Here is a 20,700-nt window from a genome sequence, read left to right on the forward strand (position 1 = left end):
CCATCGGTTAGCGATGAGGTAAGCAGAAGCATCTAAAATATACCACAGTGCCAAGGGAGCTAGGTCTTCGATTCTCAAAGAAGCCAAAGGGTAGGATGAAGCTGTCTTCCAACAGTGGAGGAAAGGGGCGGTATCTCTTTGAGTAGAGACAGGACATACCGCTGCAGGAGATGGACTGGGTCCTGCCCTCAGAAGACCAACCCTCGCCCAAGGGCGGGGACCGGCCAAGGGGGCGGGCCTCGGCGGCCCTCGGCCCACGGGCGCTGCACAGGCCGCGATTACCAGCAGGCGGTGCAGTGAGCGCGCCTGCAGCCGCGGCCGCCTGCTGGTCCCAACCAGGAGGAGAAAGGAGGGGACCGGAAGGAGCCGCTGGTGCTGCGGGAAGTGGCAGGAGCGGGAGGCGGGGACCCACCTGGAAGCGCCGCGGCGCCGCTGTCGAGCTTCCTGCGGCGGTGGCCACTCGAGCAAGTGCCCTGGCGGGAGCAGAGAGAAACCACGGTAGCGGCGCCTCCCGGAGTGGCCCGTCACGCTCGACCCCGTGCGGAAGGTGAGCAGGCGCTTGGGGCACGTGGTGGGGGCCAGACTCGGGGGAGGGAGAAGAAAGAGGGAGGGCGGGGGGTGGAAATGATCGGCTCTGGGACCTGGATTTGGAGCCAAGTGCTGGGAGGGGGTGGGCTGGAGGAGGTGGTTATGGCGAAGCCCCCACGTGGGGCGGAGGTGCGCGCGCACGTGTGCGCGGGCGAAAGGGGGCGGGGAGGGCTCCCGGGAGGGTGACGATCGCGCGCGCGCGTTCATTGGCGGCCCACGTGACGGGCACGCCGAAAATCTGTTTCCACGTGACAGGCAAGGAGACTTGAGTCAGTGGGTTGCACTGTGTAGTATAACCGTGATCGTCAGAGGTTTTGGGATGGTTTGCTGTTGTTCTTCTCTTCTAGGAAACTAAGAGGAGACATATAAGGTGGAAAAGACTTTTTGATCTTCCTGTATTTTGTACGTTCTTCAGTCGTTAATAAAGCACTTTTAAGTTGTAAAATACTGCTTTTTCCTTACCGCCATGTTGGTTCTAGAGGAGGCTCGCGAGATGCTAGTAAGTTTGTATCGCGAGATCTCTCGATTCTCGCGGGACGTTGTTGGCAGAGCAGTTGTCCTGGATGGCGGAGCCTTGGGTTCCGGGGGCCTGGGACCCGCAACTCTTTCTACAAGGCAAGTTGTTAGGGAGGGGCCTCGGGCGTGTGCCTCTTGGTGCCGGGAGACGTGCTCTGTCAGCTTCTCCTAATCTTGAAGGGAATACAGTGACCCCATTGAGGCAGCACGGTCCTCCCCACCCCCTGCGGGTGCTCCGCCACCTGCAGAAGCGTACCCCTCAGCTTGGGCTGTTCCCCCGTGCAGTGGTAGTTCCTCCCCCGTCCCACACAGTGGAAGTCCGGAGCCGTGCTCGCGCAACGTGACGATCCCATTGGATACCGTTCATCTTACTTTCAAACGTTCTTTTCGGTTTTTCGCTTTGTTGCCGTTTTCTAAAGTATTCCAGATCTGCTTTTAACCATTCTGTCGCTCTTTCTGCTGCAGTACCTTTCTCCAGTCGCCTAAAACAGAACTCCGTCCATCTCTCTGGGTATCATTTACTTCCATTTATTTGGCCATTAATAACTTCCTCATCTCTGACACTTCGTATTTACAGTAACTTTTGGCAGTGTTTGGAGAGTTCCCTACATCTCTTGACACTACCCGAGGTCAGAATAAAATCATTCTTTAATCGTTATGTACGTGATTATTAACTGGTAATTATCGGTAGGGTTTTGATTACAACTGTTCTAAGCTTGCCATCCTTGATGTTTAGAGATGGAAATTTTCGGTTACATATTTAAGGTAATGGATTATTTTGGGCTACATTTTTAATTAAAGCATATTTCTCATAAACTTTGCAGAGCTTGAGCTCATTTTTTTAATAAATGAGTTTGAAATTAAATTATTTTTGTCTAATTCTCTAATATTTTCTCACAATTCTGTATGCCTTTGTTTTTCTTATTTAGCGATGTTTGAATTTTATGTAGTATTTGGAGTGGGAAATTAGTCACATAACTAATCAGATAACTTGGTACTTTTATCTTTTTTAAACTAAAAGTAAAACTTTAAGTTTGTAATCCCAGAGACTTGGGAAGCTGAGACAGGAGGATCACAGTTTCGAGGCCAGCCTGGGCAATTTATCGAGACTGTTTCAAAATGAAAGTGGGGATATAGCTTTGTGGTAAAGCACGCCTGGGTTCGGTTCTCAGTATGAAAAAAAAAAAAAAAGAAATAAAGAAGAGTTGGTTGCCCCTCCACTTGCTATAGAGAGGTTTAGAGAGTGAGGTCTCCCCCCTGTTGCATGTTGCCCACTAAGTTACCAAGTTCCCTTTCTCATATCTACCCCATTAAGTAACTACTCTTTTTGGGTGTTTTATGATTTACTTTAGGGTTTTGTTTTGTTTTGTTTTGTTTTGTTTTAAAGAACGGAAAAGGGAAGAAAGTGGAGGGGGTTGTTTTATGTATACTACTCCCGACATTAACAATCAGCAAATTTTCTACTCTGTTAAATTTTTATCTAGTCATATTTGCCTGTTTTCAGGACTTGTGTACATATTTTCTAAGATAAAAGGCAAGATGTTTTGTTAGTGTAGTCCCGCGAAAATTTCTAATTATAGTGCTATTATTTTTGCAGTGGAAATAATTTTAGTGTGTTGGTGCCTTGGCACAAAAGAAAGTCCATGCAAAACAAAGGTTTAAGAAAAATTAATGTCTTATCACTGGTTTTATATTTTATGTTTAAAGTTTATGTTACATGTTTATCTCTTTTTCTTTTTTCATTTTGGTACTGGGAATTGAACCCCAGGGTACTTTACCACTAGATCCCAACCATTTTTAATTATTTTATTTTGAGACAGGGTCTCACTAAATTGCTGAGGTGGGCCTTAAATCTTCTGCAACCTCACTATTCTCTGGGATTACAGGCACCACTGCTACCAGCTCATATGTTTATCTTTATATGGTATATTACTTATATGTTCTAAATTTTAACTCAAGTATGTCTGTAGGTGTTTTTAAAAAAGTTTATCAGCTCAATTAAAATAATAGTTATGACTGTGAACTCAACTGGAGAGTGACAGATACAGATACAGCAGTACAGACATATACATCTATTTAAATTAAAAGTTGGTAAAAAGCTATCATTTTGTGTTTTTTTTTTTAATGTTATTTCTCCCCAAAACATATCAGTAATATTATCTGTAAGATCTGTCATATTAAAAAAGGTATCTGCTCTTTGGGCATTGTTTTTTTGTTATTTTTATTATAATAGATCAGGGAGGAATGTTGAAAGAAGCAAGTGTGGAGAGGTGTGATGTGGGAAAGAGGAAGAGGAGACATGGGATATAGGGTGATAATGAAATTAAATTATAGAAATTGCAGAGAAAACCATAATACAGAATGCAAAAGCCACCGTCAAGAATAGACAGGTGCATAATGGTTAGAGGGAAACTTGAATTGATCAGAATTTGGAAAAAGAGTGTTTGAGGCAGTTTTTTACTCTTAAGTAATTCTTTTGGTTCTACAGCCCACTTCCAAAATTACTAGATTACCTCCTGTAATAAAAGTAACTGATGTTGATATTTAATTGAAACTTTGTGAATTCTTTACTTAGTAAGTCCATTATGTTAAATAACATTTGTTAAGTACATTTCACTACTATTTTTAGAAGTAGGAAATTGTGAAAATGACAGTGGGTTTGAAGGTCACACTCATGCAGTGGCCATTGCAAAGGTATCCATATAAGTTTAGTATAGTAATTGGATCTTTGGTAGGCCACTGTGTGCCTCTGATCAATAGTATATATTCCTTACTCTTAAAATTTTTGTGTTATAAACTGCTTTTGGCAGGTCTTAAAAATTGCCAGTCCTAATGTATTTGAGGTTCTTTGTAAAAATAGTCTGAGAAAATCCAAGGAAGAGAGAAGTATTTACATGGTTTTAGTTTTCTTGAGTAAAACTTAAACAAGAAAATTTATTTTCTTTTTATTAACTCATAGAAGTAATGAGATCTAAAAAACTTCAGTGATGATGGGAATTAATAAAAAAGATAATGTATTACTGATTTTATCCTCCTGTGACTTTTTTCCTTTTTTTCTGACACCCTGCTAATTTCCCAAACTTGTAACTTATTGCAGGGGTGTACTCATGATATATTAATTATATCAAGAATATGATTTTGTTAGTTCTCGAATGAGTGTCCAAGAATATTGTAATAAATTACATGACCAGAATTATCAACGAAAGCATAGTGCAGGTGCTTAAAAAAACTGATTTCATATGAAAATTCAATTTGGAGTTATCGACGAGGAATAGTTGCTGAAATACTGATTTTCATAGCAGTGTTTAATATAAACATGATACATACTGTGTTGTATATTTCTGTAGTTAATATTTTGATAACCATTGTCATTCTACTTAAACACTATCAGTAAATATCTCTCAAATGCCTAAGTCTTGACTTTTAAAACCATGAAAATATGGACTTGGGTCTTTTGTTTGAACTGGTCCTTTCATATGACCTGTTTTTCTTTTCAGATTTTTTTTTCTCATTTATACAGGTAATTTTCATCTTGTCAGAGATAAGTGAGTTGAAAATATCACTGCATAATTAATCAAGCTAATTATTACTTTTTTGGTGGTACTGGGGCTTTAACCCAGGGACAATTTACCAATGAGCTACATCCCTAGCCCTTTTTGAAATTTTACTTTGAGATATTGTCTCTTTAAGTTGCAGAGGGCCTCTGTGTAAGTTGCACAGGCTGGCCCTGAATTTGTGATCCTCCTGATTCAGTCTTCTGATTGTTATTACCTTTATTTTTAAACGATTTAGAGTCAGTAACTCATCCAATGTTTTTTAAGTGCTAGTGATCCTAGCCATTTGAAACAGCACAGATCCTGTATAAAAAGGTCTCTGAGTATTCAAGATAACTGTAACACTAGCAGTTACTCATTGCTTATAGAGGGGGATACATTCTGAATAATTTGATTGATTTCATCATTCTGTGAATGTTATAGAGTGTACTTACACAAACTAAGACAGCACTGAGGACACCGGGTGAAACAATCAAATATGGACCACCTTTATACATGTGGTCCATTGTTGAGACCTCAAAAATAAAAAGGAGGGGCCTGGGGAGATAGCTCAGTCGGTAGAGTGCTTGCCTTGTAAGCACAAGGCCCTGGGTTCGATTCCCCAGCACCCAAAAAAATAAATAAATAAATAAATAAATAAATAAATAAATAAAAATAAAAAGGAGGCTGGGCACTGTTGTGCACACCTGTAATCCCAGCTTCTTGGGAGACCAAGGCAGGAGGTTTCCACGTTTGAGGCCAGCCTGGGCAACTCAGGGAGATTCTGTCTCAAAAAAGTGTGTGGGTGTGGGGGTGGGGAGTGTCATGAGGATATATATATCACTATAGAGTGCCTGCCCCTGGATTCAATCTCCTGTACCACCACCAAAAAAAAAAAAGAGGGGGGGGAAGAAGAAGAAAATGTTGCTAAGGATGTAGCTCAGTGGTAGAGTCCTAGCATGTGTGGGGTCCTGGATTCAGTCCTCTGTACTGCAAAAATAAATAGATAAAAAATTTTAAGGGCTGGGGAGGTAGTTCAGTCGGTAGAGTGCTTGCTTTGTAAGCATAAGGCCCTGGGTTCGATCCCCAGCACCCAAAAAAAAAAAAAAAAAAATTTTTTTTAAATTAAAAAATAACTTTTAGGTGGTCTTAAATGTACAGTAAGCCTGTGGTCTTTATCCAGAAATTACTAATTGAAGTTAACCCACAGATGAAAATCCACAGTGTTAGCCATTGGAGTTAAATGCATTCAGCTGATGTGTCATCTTATTTCAAGGGAAAAGGGAAAAAATATTTTAAAAGTAGATGAAGCTATAGAACAAGAGTGTTTAAAGATCATTACATAGGGGCTGGGGAGATAGCTCAGCTGGTAGAGTGCTTGCCTTGTAAGCACAAGGCCCTGGGTTCGATTCCCTAGCACCAAAAAAAAAAAAAAAAAAAAAAAAAATCATTACATAAAGACATATACTCCTGTAATCATTAGCCCCAGAGGGAATCACAATATTGTATATGGTATTCCATGTGTTGCAATTATGATCTTAATCATAAATTTTTATTCTAGATATTTTGTTTAAGAAAGTAATAAATATGTTGGTGCCCCTTGAAAAGATTGTTATAAAGTAAACATTTAAAGTTTCGCTACTGTATCAGATTTCAGTTTTCTGGAAAATTCAAGCACAGAGCTCTTTATATGATGATGCCAAATAAAAATGGTTTATTATGTATGAAATTTCCCTTGTTTTATTTTATTACTTTTAACTATATGTCTATTTATTTATTTAATATTTCAAGGAATTATTTCCCAAATAAGACTTATTACATTTTCCTGTGAGTAATAAACAACTAATTGCTTAAACAACTAGCACATTTGCTAATGAATGAATTAGTAAATCAGGTAGTTAGAATTCAGAAATAACCTGTCCATATTTATTTAGTTCTACATTTTTGAACCCTGATATTAAATCTCTGTCCTTAGACCATCTAGATGTCCAGGGGTGAGGAATGTTTCATTTTATTGTGGATTTTCTTTGTTGCTTTGCTAACTTTTTCCCTGGCCTTTTATTTATTTTTTTAAGTTGTCAATGGACCTTTATTTTATTTATTTATACCTGGTGTTGAGAATCAAACCCAGTGCCTCACACATGCTAGGCAAGCATCCTACCACTGAGCTATAATTCTAGCCGCTGGCCTATTATTTTAATTTGTTATTTTAAACTTTGTATTCCTTCAGTAGTGATGTGATGACAGCATTTGACTTAGGTATAGTGTGTGTATGTATTGCAGTGAGTGCAAAGTCTGGTGTGAGGCCTTTTAAGTCTTATGAATTAACGTAATTTTTATTAGCATTTATACACTTCAGATAAAACATTTTACTTCATGTCCTGTCTTTTTTTTTTTTTTTTTTTTTGGTACTGGGGAGCCTACACAGGGTTGTTTAACAACTGAGCCACATCCCCAGCCAAGGTTTTTTTTTTTTTTTTTTTTTTTTTTTTGAGACAAGGTTTCTCTTAGGGTCTTGCTAAGTTGCTGAGGCTGGCTTTTTACTTGGACTCCTCCTGCCTCAGTCACCGCAACCACTGTAATCCCAGAGGATTTTTTAAAAATTTTGAGACAGGGTCTCCCTAAGTTGCCCAGACTGGCCTTGAACTTGGGAGGTACTCCTGCCTCAGTCTAGAATCTGTGGGGTTACAGGTGTGCCCTACCGTTCCTGGCCTATTCTCATAAGTTTTAATAACCACCATTATAAATGATAATATGATGTTCTATGAAGATGTCATATTCCACTATTCTAATTTTTTGCATATGTAAATGATGGGGAAACATAGGGTTTCCTGCATATAATATTAGCTCCTCTAAGCAAATATTGCCAGAAATGATTTCTAGGTACATTTTAAATTCTTTTGAACATATTGCCACAGTATTTATGAAATACTGGAGTGCGTATTATTCCATACATTGTCAAAAATTGGATATTTATAAAAATTTAATAGTATGTATGACATGTATCACTTCCTTTAATAACTAAGGTAAATTATGCTTAATAGATGTATTTCTCTTGTGAATTTTTGATTAAAACAATTTTAAAACTTCAGTAATCAGATATCTTAATATACTTTGGTTTTGCTGATTTTATGAAATTCTATCTTCAGAAATGTAAAAAAATTGGGAGGGGTGGGGGGAAGGGAAAAAAATAACAGAATGAATCAAACATTACCCTATGTAAATTTATGATTACACAAATGGTATGCCTTTATGCCATGTACAAATAGAGAAACAACATGTATCCCATTTGTGTACAATAAAAAAAAAGGTAAAAAAATTAATACTGATATTATACAGTTTCTTCAAAGTTAAATTTAAGTAAGTTTAACTTTTATTTCATCTGGCACTGCTGTAAAATGAGAATCTAAATGTTTTCCTCCAAATCGTCTCAATTTAATGAAATGCTTTATTTTCCCAGTGTTTTGTTACGTTGTGCTTTTACATTGAAAGTCTTTATGCTGTATACTGTTGATTTTTGTCCTAAATTTTAAGAAGTATTAATATTTTAGATGATTCATATGACATGTTTAATCTTTTGCCTCGGTTTTCTTTTATTATGGTGGATGTTTTATTGCTATTTGTTAAGAACACTTTATAAATTGAGGATAATAAAACTTATTCTTAACAAAACAATGTTTTATAATTTCTTAGCTAAAATTTGAAATATTCTTGGCTAGGGATAGAGTGCATATTAATCATGCTCAAGACCCTGGGTTTTCCTCAACATTTAAAAAAAAGGAAAAGAAAATATTTCTTTCCCTATACCCTAAAATTTAATAGCAATTTTTCAAACAGAGATAAAATATGAAACTACCTAAGAGTATAGTACTAGAGACTCTATAAAGAGAAAACGTGCTCTGGTAGATATTGGAGAATTAGAGAAATTAAGTTCTAAGATCAGTTTAGGGTGTTTATTAAATAGTGCACAGCTTGACATAATTTTAATATATGGAGTGACAAAGTCTTAATTAGCAGGACTTAGGCCGTATGTTCATAATACTTTCTTTGTTAAGAATGGCAGTGTGATGCATTTACTGAAATTTAGTAATTGAATAACATGAAACTTTGGGTGAATATTAGGAGGGTATTCATAATTTTTAACATTGAAAGTGATTATTGTTTGGTTGGGATCTGTGGCTCCTGCCTCTAATCCCAGTCACTCAGGAGGGTGAGGCTGGAGAATTGCAGGTTGAAAGCCAGCTTTGGTAGTTTAGCCAGGCCCTAAGCAATTTAGTGAGATCTTATCTCAAAAAAAAAAAAAAAAGGGCTGGGAATGTAGCTCAGTGGTAAAGACCCCCCTGGGTTCAGTCCTCAGTACTCCCCAAAAAGTGCTTATTGTTTATTGGTGTTTTTTTTTTTCTTTTTAATTTTTTTTTTTTTTGCAGAGCTGGGAATTGAATCCATTGCTTCACATATGCCAGGCAAGCTCTCTGCCATTAAACCACATCCCAGCCCTTGTTTTCTTTATGAAGGAATTATTGAATTTCTTAAAATAATTGATAAAAACGAGGTATTATACTTTACATTCTAAAACTGTGTGACCCCAAAGCTACTATTTTATTAAATAAGGACTTTGACATTTTCTGTTGTTTACCGATTGTTGTGCTTAATGCTAATAAGGTCATTTTGGGTGTGGTGATGCAAGCCTGTAATCCCAGTGATTCTGGAGGCTGAGGCAGGAGGACTGAGAGTTCAAAGTCAGCATCAGCAAAAGCAAAGTGCTAAGCAACTCATTGAGACCCTGTCTCTAAATAAAATACAAAATAGGACTGGGGATATGACTCAGTGATTGAGTGCCCCTGAGTTCAATTCCTGGTATGCACCCCCCCCCCCGCAAAAAAAAAAAAAAAAAAAAAAGAGAAAGAAAAGGAAAGGTCAGAAGGTCAGATTTAAGTAGTTTGTGAGTGTGAAACAATAAATATTTGGAAAACAAGAACAAAAACATGTCCTGTGCTTGGAGATACTCTAATGAGAGTTGGAAATGAAAAACTTGATATGACAAAATATCCTTCTGTCTTATATTGTGATGGCATTTAAAGGGATTGGAACACAATTTTTACCTTTTGTTTCTACCAGAATTCTCATACCCCATAAGGGATGAGTGGCTCTTACAAAATGTCACTTAAATGACCTAGGAAATTGGGTCACTAATTATATTCTGGTACTCTTTACCCTCCTTACTAATTACATATATTTTGGATTGATTAGAAAGAAGTTCAAGGAAAATAGATTGTGCTGTTACACAGTTCTCCACTAGAAAGCAGGTGTCTGTGTTTTATAAAATGAAATAATGCTTTTAATTGACTTGACTGGTTATACTCAGTAGTACAAAAAAAAAAAAAAAAAAAAAAAAAGCAAAAAACATAACCAGAGAGGCGAGTGCTTCATTCTGATCATTAGCCATTCATTTCTCCCTGCAAGGAAACCACTATTTTGGTATGTAGTACTGTAGAATAGTTTTGTTTTCCTTCTTTCCTTCCTTTCTTTTTTGAGCACCAGGGATTTTTTTGGGTACCCCAGTGGCACAGGGGTACCATTCCACATCCCCAGCCTGCTGCTCAGATTGTGGGCATGTACCACTTTGCCTGACTTTTTCTTTGCTTTGAACATGGAGTCATACAGTGTGTACTATTTTGTGTCTGCTTATTTTTGCTCAGCATTTGTTGGTGAGATTGAACTGCTTTTTTATATCTGAGAAACTCTAGAATTCAATCTGATTTATACTTAGAGATCTTACAAGACTTCACCTTAGAATTTTTCTCATGGCATTCATAGTTTTCAGGAACTGCTGTGAGGCGATATCATTGCTTTTAGACTTTGTTGTTTGTTTTTTGGTACTAGGAATTGAACTAGAGGCACTTTACCACTGAGTTACATCCCCACCCCTTTTTATTTATTTTTTTAAATTTTGGGACAGAATTTGGAGTCCTTCTGCTTCAACCTCACTGAAATTATAGGTGTGCACCACTACACCCATCTTGTGGAGATTTTAAATGTCTGATTTTAGGGGAACCTTTTATGATAACAGTATCTCATGAGGAAAGGGGGTAAAGTGACCAAATTTTATATTGACTATAGAGTTATTTATCAGTTTGAATAAATGCTTTTCTTACCTTGCAAACTGGTCAGAACATTTTCCAGCTCGACTTTTGCCACATACATAGGTATAGACTTTTCTATCTGTAGTCAGTGTACTTTGATAAAGGCTGTCTAATTCATTTGTAACTGTCAGGTGCGGTTCTCCAACTTAAGCGTGTTTCATGATCACCTGGATGGTTTGTTTTAAATAATAGATTTTCCAGATACCACCCCTACAGTTTCAAATTTAGTAGATCAGAATATCACATTTTGTAACAACTGTTTGGGCAGATTGTATGTATATTGAAGATTGAAACAGACTAGCTTAGATTTTTCTAAAAACTATTATTAACAGTAGTACTAATAATTTATTGAACATTAGCTTTGTGCTAGCTACATACTAACCATTGTATTTATTATCACTAGTTCTCACTGCAATTTTAGGTAGAGGTAGTGTTACTGTTACCCTCATTCTACAAATAAGCAAATTGGAGTAGAGGTTAATAATACCTTGCTCAGTGTCCTATAGGTGTTAAATGCAGGGTTTGACATTTGAATTTAAGCAATCAGACTCTGCTTTTGTGATTTTGAGGTGCTGTCTTCAGGACCATTTGTGTGTATATGTGTTCTTCCTTGTACCAGCACCGTAGGTAGTATCAGTTGTTTTCTGATATGCTTTTTTGGACCTCATTTTATGATGACATTTGAATTTTCTTCTGGGTGTTACATACACCAGAACAATTACAACTGGAAGTAGCTTGATTTGAATACTTCTGGTTTTTTTTTTTTTTTTTTTTTTTTTTTAATGGTACTAGGGATTGAATCCCGGGGCGCTTTACCCCACTGAGCTTTACCCTTAACTCTTTCCTATTTTTTTACTTTGAGACTGAGTCTCATTAAGTTGTCCAGGCTAGCCTTGAACTTGCAATCCTCTTCAGCCTCCTGAATCACTGGGATTGCAGGCGTGTGCCACCACACCCAGCGAATACTTGGATCTTGAAAAATAGAAATCTCTTAAATTATTCATCAAAGTATAATGCATCCATATTACAGTATAACTCTTTTGTTATGCTGTAAGTTTGTTTTGGTGACTAATTTTAGTAAGACAGCTCTTGCCAGTTAGTGTTTCAGATAAAATTTTGTGTAGGTCCTGGCATGATGGTATATATCTGTAGTTCTAACTACTTAGGAATCTGAGGCAGGAGTTCAGGGTCAACCCAAGCAACATAGTGAAACCCCCTCTATTAAAAAAAAAATGCAGTGATAAGTATCATGTTGATCTATTAAAGAAGACCACAATGCAGATCTGTACTTTGAGGTGCCCTACCCCTGTGCTAAAATTACATTTTGGGGTTTAACTCGAGTGATAAGGTCCCAGAGAGGGAACCTCAGCTCAGTACAAGGGGTCTTTGGTGTTTGTCACAGGAAAGAATTTCAGTACAAGTCACATACTGAGGCATAGAGGTTTATTTAGGAAAACAGATGGTTAAAAAAAAAAAAAAAAACTATTAATAGGCTTAAGATGAGAATGACTTAAAACAGGCAAGATTCAAGGCACATTCAAGGGAGAATGCAGTCTCTCAGGAGAGTGAGAAGTGCTTTTGTGGTATTGTGTTCTTTTGTAGGAAAGTTCATGAGGGGTGGCCATGGAAAGTATGGGGGAATGACATCAGTCTGGTGGTCACAAGATGGTTTATGGTGGTCTGGCAGTTCTTAGGTTGATGTCTTCTCCATAATAAATATAATTGGGAAAGTACCCTATATTTTAAAGGTTTTTGTATCTATCTTTGCTCAGTCTATTCTAAAAATGCAGGTGTCCTGATTAACAGTGCAAAAGGCAATTTTCGTAAGTGTGAATTTCCAGTAACTTTAAGATTATGAGTGAAGATTTGTAGATTTCCCAGAAACGTGGAAGTGAGGACTGGGAGGAATACAGGCTTTGGGAGTGAAGGTGCGAGGAACTTTAGCACCAGGCTTTCGGATTTAAGTTATCCTTGACTTTTTGTATCCTCTCTACCTTTTAAATCATTTCTTCATTCTTCCTTGCTCCCTCCCTTCATTCTTTCCTTTCTTCCTTTCTTCTGGGAATTGAACTCGGTGGGTGCTATAGCACTGAGCCACATCCCTGCCCTTTTGAATTTTCATTTTAGTAGCTGGGATTACAGGCATGTGCCACTGCATTCAGCTTTTATTTCTTTTCTGTTCTACCTCACAACCATCACAGCAGTGCAATTTTAGAACCTTTTTTTTTTTCATTCCAAAAAGATATCTCTTGCCTATTTTAAGTCATTCCCATCTTAAGCCTATTAATAGTTTTTTTTTTAATCATCTAGTGCTGGGTGTGGTGCCTGTAATCCCAGTAGCTCCGGAGGCTAAGGCAGGAGGATCATCAACCTCAGGTATTTAGCAAGGTCCTAAGCAATTTAGGGAGACCCTCTCTCAATAGTAATAATAGTAATAATAATGGGCTGAGGAGATAGCTCAGTTGGTAGAGTGCTTGCCTTGCAAGCACATGGCCCTGGGTTCGATCCCCAGCACTGCAAAAAAAAAAAAAAAAAAAAAAATAATAATAATAATAATAAGAATGAGGGCCAGGATGTGGCTCAGTGGTTGAGCGTCCCTGGGTTCAATCCCTGGTACCAAAAAAAAAAAAAAAAAAAAAACTAATGCATTTTAGCAGTCTTTAGTGATAAAAACCTAACTGTAAACCTTAATGTATACATTTTTTAATTTTAAGAAACTGAGAAGAAAAAAAGTTATTGGTATTCTAGCTTCTCTTTCTTTTCTTTTTTTTGGCTATTAGTTATTGAATCCATGTATCACCCATTTAGGCAAGTGCTTTTAGTGAGCTACATCCCCAGCCTAATATTCTAGATTTTAATTTCCGTCCATTCATATCACTTTCTCTGATTGACAGGAATTAAAGTGATGTAAATCCTAGTATTTTTTGTGATACTAGGGACTGAACCCAGGGTTGGCTCATGCTAGGCAGACATGCTACCACTGAGCTATACCCCTAGCCCTTTCTTATTTTATTTTTAGACAGGGTTTTGCTGACTTGCTGAGACCAGCGTAGAATTTGGAATCCTTCTGCCTCAGGCTCCTGAATAGCTAGGATTATAGGCATGTGCCCACTCCCAGCTGAAGTGTATAGTTTTTTGTTGTACAATAAAAAGAATGTGGACTTGGAATCAACCTTATTTTAAATCCTGGTTCTGTGCCTTAAGAACTCTGTAACTTTAAGAAGTTACTTGTCTATAAGCTGTGTTTTTCTTATTTTAAATAGAGTGTACTGGTTACTTGATTTAAGACAGGTGCTCATTAAGTGGTTTGTTCTTTGATATGGAAATGGAACTCAGAAAAGTTAGGTACACAGCTAGTAAGTGAAAAAAGTCTGAGTGGAAAGTCCATACCTCTTAGATAGAAATTGAAATGATGGGAATCAAGGTAGTAACCAAGTCACCTTGGAGTGGATTTCAGAAAGTTCCAGAGAAAAGATTGACGATTCCCACAGTTAGTATAAGCAATCAATATTGATAGCTCCTAATAAACCTGTTACTGAAATTGCAAAAATTTCCATTGAGGTTACAAAAATGAATGAGCAATCTAAGGAAATTATGACTTCCATATAAGTAATTTCTAATAAAATTAAATTTCAAAAGAAGAACATCAAGAATTCCCATTTGGGGTTGGGGATTTAGCTCAGTGGCAGAGTGCTTGCCTAGCCCTGAGTTTGGTCCTTAGCCCTGGGTGTGCGGGTGTGGGGGAGGGGGGAGAACCCATCTTTGGGAAAGAGAAAAAAAAAAGAAAAAGGACTGCGGATATAACTCAGTTGGTAAAGTGCCTACCTCGCCTGCACAAGACCCTGGGTTCGAAACCCAGCACCGCAAAAAAAAAAAAAAAAAAAAAAAAAAAAAAGAATTCCCATTTAACTAATAGTATGTAATTAATGGTTAATCCAGAATCTTGGCTTCCATAAGGGGGACTAGAGCTTGAATAAGTTAAGGTTTGCCAAAAAATGCTTAAGGAGTCTTCTTTCTTTTTTTTTTTTTCCGCTGTACTGGAGATCGAACTCAGGGCCTTGTGATTGTGAGGCAAGCTCTCTACCAGCTGAGCTATCTCCCCAGTCCCATTATTTCTTTAAAATATCTTTTTTTCCAGTTGTAGGTGGACACAATACCTTTATTATTATTATTATTATTTTTTATGTGGTGCTGAAACTCAAACCCAGTGCCTCACACGTGCTTGGCAAGTGCTCTGCCACTGAGCTACAACCCTAGCCCCTTAAGGAGTCTTCTGAACATACAAGTTTAGTTATAAATTATGTATTGTTTGGAGATTTGATAGTCATTGTTTTAGATAATTGGATTGTATGCCATAGTGGATTATACTATTACCACACAGGTGTGACAGTGTCTTGCTCCATCCCCAGGATAAGATGGGAGCAGTGCCACAAACTCGAGTCTACAATTCTCACTGTTCAGAGAGTGTTAATGATATAGCATGTACACGTAACAGTCACATGTACTATAATACTGTTAAAATTAAACTATTGAGATTGCCGTAAATATTTTAAGTACTGGAGGTGCCTTTTACCTGTTTAATAGAAGATTTTGGAATTATTATTTCAAAAGCAATTTTTTTGTGAACAATCTTTTACATTTCATTTAACTTAAAACTGAAATTTCAATAATAAGAACTTTTTAATAAGGCTGCCATTTAACTCAAATGTGTTCACCTTGATTTTCACCTGTAAAAAATTTATTCTTTGAACTGCAGCAATAAACCCTCTACTCCTAAGAAGTCTTAAGAGGGTGTTCTATATATTCTGTTTTGTTTTATTTACTGTAAATTTTGTAGATGATTATGTGCATAAAATACTTAATAAAAAGGGCTAGTTTTGGGCTGGGGAGATAGCTCAGTTGGTAGAGTGCTCGCCTTGCAAGCACAAGGCCCTGAGTTCAATCCCCAGCACTGGAAAAAAAAAAAAAAAGGGGGGGCTAGTTTTAGGTAAATTCTAAGATCAATAAAAGAGGAAAGAATCCTTTTTGTTGCTAATGTAACACCGAATAGAGAACTATTCGAGTCCAGCTTTACTTTTCTTGTGTGTAGGAGAATCATTTTCATTCTAAAAGGGAAAATGTAAAAATAACAAAACCCTGGTTTTTTGGTGGTGGATGAGTTGTTGTTTTGTGTTTTTGGTACTGGAGATTGAATCTAGGGTTGTTTTTTTTAAACCACTGAGCTACATCCCTAGTCCTTTTTATTTTTTAGTTTGATGCAGTCTCTTGATAAGTTGCCAAGGTTTCCTTGGATCTTTTGATTCTCCTGCCTTAGCCTCCTGAGTTGCTGGGATTATAGGTGTGTGCCACTGCACTGACTACAAAAACCTGTTTAAAGAGGTAAATTTTTTCCTAAAAGCTTATACATCTGTGTTTGATACTTTTGGATACAAATAAAGCTAAAAATGCTTAATTAAGGATATCTACATTTGGAATAAAAACTATCAAAGTTTCACATAATTTTTCTATGTATTTGTTTCTACTTTAAAAATAAAAATTGCTTACTTAAAAGGAAAAGGATTTTTTTCCATGTTATATGAAAGAGTATTTAGTTTAATTAAATTAGATTGCCAGTTCAATGAATTACTTAGCAAAGAAATGTCGTATGTTTTTTGCTTTCTAGGGCTACTTTTGGTTATAGGGAAGATTGTTTACATTTGGTTTAAAAGACTTAAAATCATAAAGTAAAGTGATCTCCAGCTGGTGGTGCATGGTAGATAGTCCTATCTACCAGGGAGCTTAAAGTAGGATCTATTGTGCCTAGGAGTGAGAAACTAGTCTGAGTGACATAAGATCCCATCTCAAAAACAAAACAAAACAAAAAACTTATCTCCAAGTTCAGTTTATACACTTTATTATTGTTAATTTAGCAAATTTAATATAAGGTAAGTATACGTTTTCTGAATGGGTGAAGACTTTGATTAATACTGGTAATTCCATTTGAATAGATTAAATCTTCCTTAAAATAGCCTTCTCAAGAAAAATGGCCTTTGTACTTGTTTTCTTCTCAAATATTTGCATCCCGGGGCTGGGGGTATAGCTCAGTTGGTAGAGTGCCTGCCTCGCAAGCACAAGGCCCTGGGTTCAATCCCCAGCACCCCCAAAAAAAAAATTTTTGCATCCCTTGCTCCCTCATTTCTTAGGTTTAGATTTTACTTCATGTAGAGAGATTTTCTCTGAGGAAGTTTTCTAAGGGGCTTCCCCCCACCCACCCTTACTGGGGATTAAACCCAGGAGCCCTTTTCCGTTGAGCTAAGTGTTCACCCCCGCCTTTTTTTTTTTTTTAATTTTGCCACAGGATCTTGCTAAGTTGCTTAGGGCCTCACTAAATTGCTGAGACTGGCTTTGAACTTGAGATCCTTCTGCCTCAGCCTTTCGTGTCACTGGCATTACAGGCATGCGCCACTGTGCCAACTCTCTGAGGGTTTCTAACAGGGCATTATTTATGTAGACTTCCATATGAAATTGTGCAACCAGGTGTGACCCTCGTTAAACTACCTAAAACAACACCTTCCTTTACTTTGGTATGTTTTTCTTAACAGTACTTATTATACCTGAAATTTGTCTCCTCTCAGTACCAGATAAGATCCTTGAAGGCTGGGACTGTTTTGTTCACTGCTTTAATTCTCAGAGCCTTCAGTGATGCCTGCTTTATGGTGGATCCTCAGTGCATATTTACTGAATGAATGAGTTTATACTATAAAGTGCTTGGAACAAGTTGAACACTAGAAAATGGTGTATGAATGTTAGCTATTAGGAGTACTATAGCAACTTATTTAATTGCATTCCTTATGTTTACACACTTAATATTCGGTTTTATCATATTTTTAAGCACTTTGTATGCCTCATAAAGTAAATGAAAATTTCAGTAAGCAGGATTTAAGTACAAAAGTACTTTTGTTTTTCCCTAGCTTTATTGAGTTTCATTGACAAATAGCAACACTTTTAAATTTAATTAATGAAACTTGCAGTGAGTCACAAATTATCTTAAACATTCCAATATTGCTTATTAAGCAAACCAAATACATGTTTTTAAAAATGTATTTTTTAGGGGACTGGAGTTGTGGCCAAGTGGTAGAGCACTTGTATGGCATGTGTGAGGCCTTGGGTTCGATCCTTAGCATCACATATAATATAAATAGATAAATAAAATAAAAGATTCATTGACAACTAAAAAAAAAAAATCCAACCCCCAAATACTTTTAAACTCAAGTCATAGGCCTATTTGAAATTTAGTCATAAGGCTACATTGTTAAACTTCTCTTAAGCATTATAAGAAGGACTTAAAGAAAAAATATGGAGAATCATTTTAAAACTGAACACATGAATATTGATACTTTTTTTTTTTTTTTTAACCTGGGGATTTTACCTAGGGTACTTTTACCACTGAGTCACATCACCAGCCCTTTTTGTTGTTTATTTTGAGACAGAGTCTTGCTAAGTTGCGTAGGGCCTTATTAAATTGCTGAGACTGGCCTCAAATTTGGAACCCTCTTGCCTCTGCCTCTGGGCTGGGATTAGTGGTGTATGCGACTGTACCTGGTGATATCATGGTTTTGATGTACTTAATTTCAGTATTTATTTAATACTAATTTGTCTTGGAGATTAGGTAGTCACTTACTTGAGGGAGTAATTTTGCTATCTCAAGCTAGTTGATATTCGTGTGATACATTCGAGCTCACCATCTCTCCATAGGCTGTTTATCAGCCTAATACTGATCTTGAAGCTTTCTTTGTTTATGTAGTTTTTCCTCACTCCACAGATGGACACAGTGAAATTTTTAATAAAAATTGCCTCTGTAATAGTGGAACTTCAAGAGGGTGCCTTTTGGTTTCTTTTGAGTTCAAGTTTAAGGCCTTAATTATTTTGATTGTTTTGTAAGTTGCTTTTTTTAAAAAAAGTTTTGACAGTACCTGAGATTGTACCCAGGGGTGATTTACCACTGAGCTACATCCTCACCCCTTTTTACTTTTTCTTTTAAGAGTCTTGCTGTGTTCTCCAGGCTAACTTCCATCTTGTGAGCCTCCTTCCTCAATTTCCTGAGTCGCTGGGATTATAGGTGTACCCCAAGAGCAGTTAATTTTGATGGATTATTGAATTGGGCTTTGAGAAATGAATTTTCCAAGAATTGAAGATGAGGGGAAATCATTCTTTTTTTCCCATTGTTTGTTCTTTTATGCTGCTGCTGCTCCTGTTTTGAAAAATCAGGTTGGGCACAGTGGCACGTGCCAGTGACTTGGGAGACTGAGGCAGGAGGATCGCCAAGTTTGTCCCTGGGTTTGATGCTCAGTATTGCAAAAAAGAAAAGAAAAAAAAAAGAAAAAAATTGGTCAGGACTGATAAAGAATAGACTGGAACAGGAGGCTAGGCTTTACTTGTTTTAATGGTGTGAAAGATTGGAAAGTAATTTCCCCTTGTGGAGGCAGAACAAGTAGGGTTTGTTGAATGTATATTGTTAGAAGAAGGAATGAGTTAAGATATCTTAGGTTTTTGAGTTTGGAATAGTAGATATTTGTCACTGAGAATGTGGATATAGAGAGGAGGTAACTTTGGGAAAGTAGGAAGAAAATAACGAGTGGTTTGTACTTGTTTTTTTTTTTTTTTTTGGGGGTGCTGGGGATCGAACCCAGGGCCTTGTGCTTGCAAGGCAAGCACTCTACTGACTGAGCTATCTCCCCAGCCCCCTGTACTTGTTGATTAAAATGTAATTGGGGGACATCTAGGTTAAGAGTCCAGAATATGCTGGGGTTTTTTTTGTTGTTGTTTTTGGTTGTTTTTTTGTTTTTGTTGTTGTTGTATTTTTGTTTTGCTACTAGGGATTGAATCCAGGGGCACTTAACCACTGAGCTACATCCCCGACCCTTAACTTTTTATTTTGACACAGGGTCTTGCCAAATTGCTTAAGACTTTGCTAAATTGTTGAGGCTGACTTTGAATTGGTGATCCCTCTGCCTCAGTCTCCAAGCTGCTGGGATTATAGGTGTATGCCACTGTGCCCTACAGAATATGCTGGTTTTGGATATGAAGTTTGGGCTGGAGATTGAGACTAGAAATATAAAACTGCAGATTAAAATTATCTGAATAAGTGTTAATGACCTTGCCTATAGAGAGGTTTGAAAAAATTTTCTCCGGTAGGAGGAAATGGAGGTGGTCAAAGATACAGTTTCAAAGGAAGGAAGGAATGATGACTTGGTTAAAAACTTCAGAGGGATTTAATGGTATGGGAACTGAGAAAAGAAAATTAAATTTTGGAGGAAGAACTAGCTGAATTCAGTAGACACTTTCAGGAGTTTGGTTTTGCATAATCTCAGACATCCAACAGTGTTAGTTACTTAAAAAAGAAAACCCCAAAATAAGCAAAGTACCAGGCAGCACTAGTAGGATTCTGCCCATGATGAGGGGATATAGTATATATTCCACATTGGTTAGAACACATTTACAGTGTTGGCTTTGCTTCTGAAAGGTATACTTAAAAGAATAAGGAAATGAAAAATTGGATGTATCAAGAGGAGCGTAACCAGAATGATGAAGTGTTTGAGAACTGTTGAAGGAACTGAGTTCTTATTGTGATAAAGAATAGACTTTGCCAGAATGAGTGAAGAAAGATAGGGGCAGTAATTTTCAGGTAATTAAAGGCAGTAACGAATTATTCCATACAGCAGGATTGGATCCAGGATACCAAGACTGTTTTCCCATAAGAACTAGATTATTTCCAAATTACACTTACAATGGTCAAGATCAAGAAATATAACATTAATTTAATGCTGTTATCTAATTTACAGTTCATAAGCAAAATTTTAAAATTATGCTAATAATTGCTTTTATAGCTCTTTAAAACCAAGAATCATTTGATGATTATGTCTTATAGTCTCCTTTAATTT

The 20,700-nt window shown here is 37.1% G+C and overlaps 1 protein-coding gene and 1 non-coding gene across 8 annotated transcripts in view; both read left to right on the forward strand.

Annotated features, from left to right (window-relative positions):
• Positions 1–419: 419 nt before the first annotated feature.
• Zzz3 (zinc finger ZZ-type containing 3) overlaps positions 420–20,700 on the forward strand; it is a 107,657-nt gene continuing 87,376 nt past the window's right edge. For 6 of the 7 annotated variants that reach the window (XM_047529453.1, XM_047529433.1, XM_047529485.1 and 3 more), the window contains exon 1: positions 420–547. The gene's annotated coding sequence lies outside the window, so the exon portion shown is untranslated. The remainder of the gene's footprint in view (positions 548–20,700) is intronic. The other variant, XM_047529475.1, reaches the window with a different exon arrangement.
• Positions 16,850–16,922, forward strand: Trnaa-cgc (transfer RNA alanine (anticodon CGC)). The gene has a single exon. It is a non-coding gene; the product is annotated as a tRNA-Ala (tRNA).

The sequence above is a fragment of the Sciurus carolinensis genome, chromosome 1 (genome assembly GCF_902686445.1).
Source record: "Sciurus carolinensis chromosome 1, mSciCar1.2, whole genome shotgun sequence".
NCBI classification, from domain to species: Eukaryota; Metazoa; Chordata; class Mammalia; order Rodentia; family Sciuridae; genus Sciurus; species Sciurus carolinensis.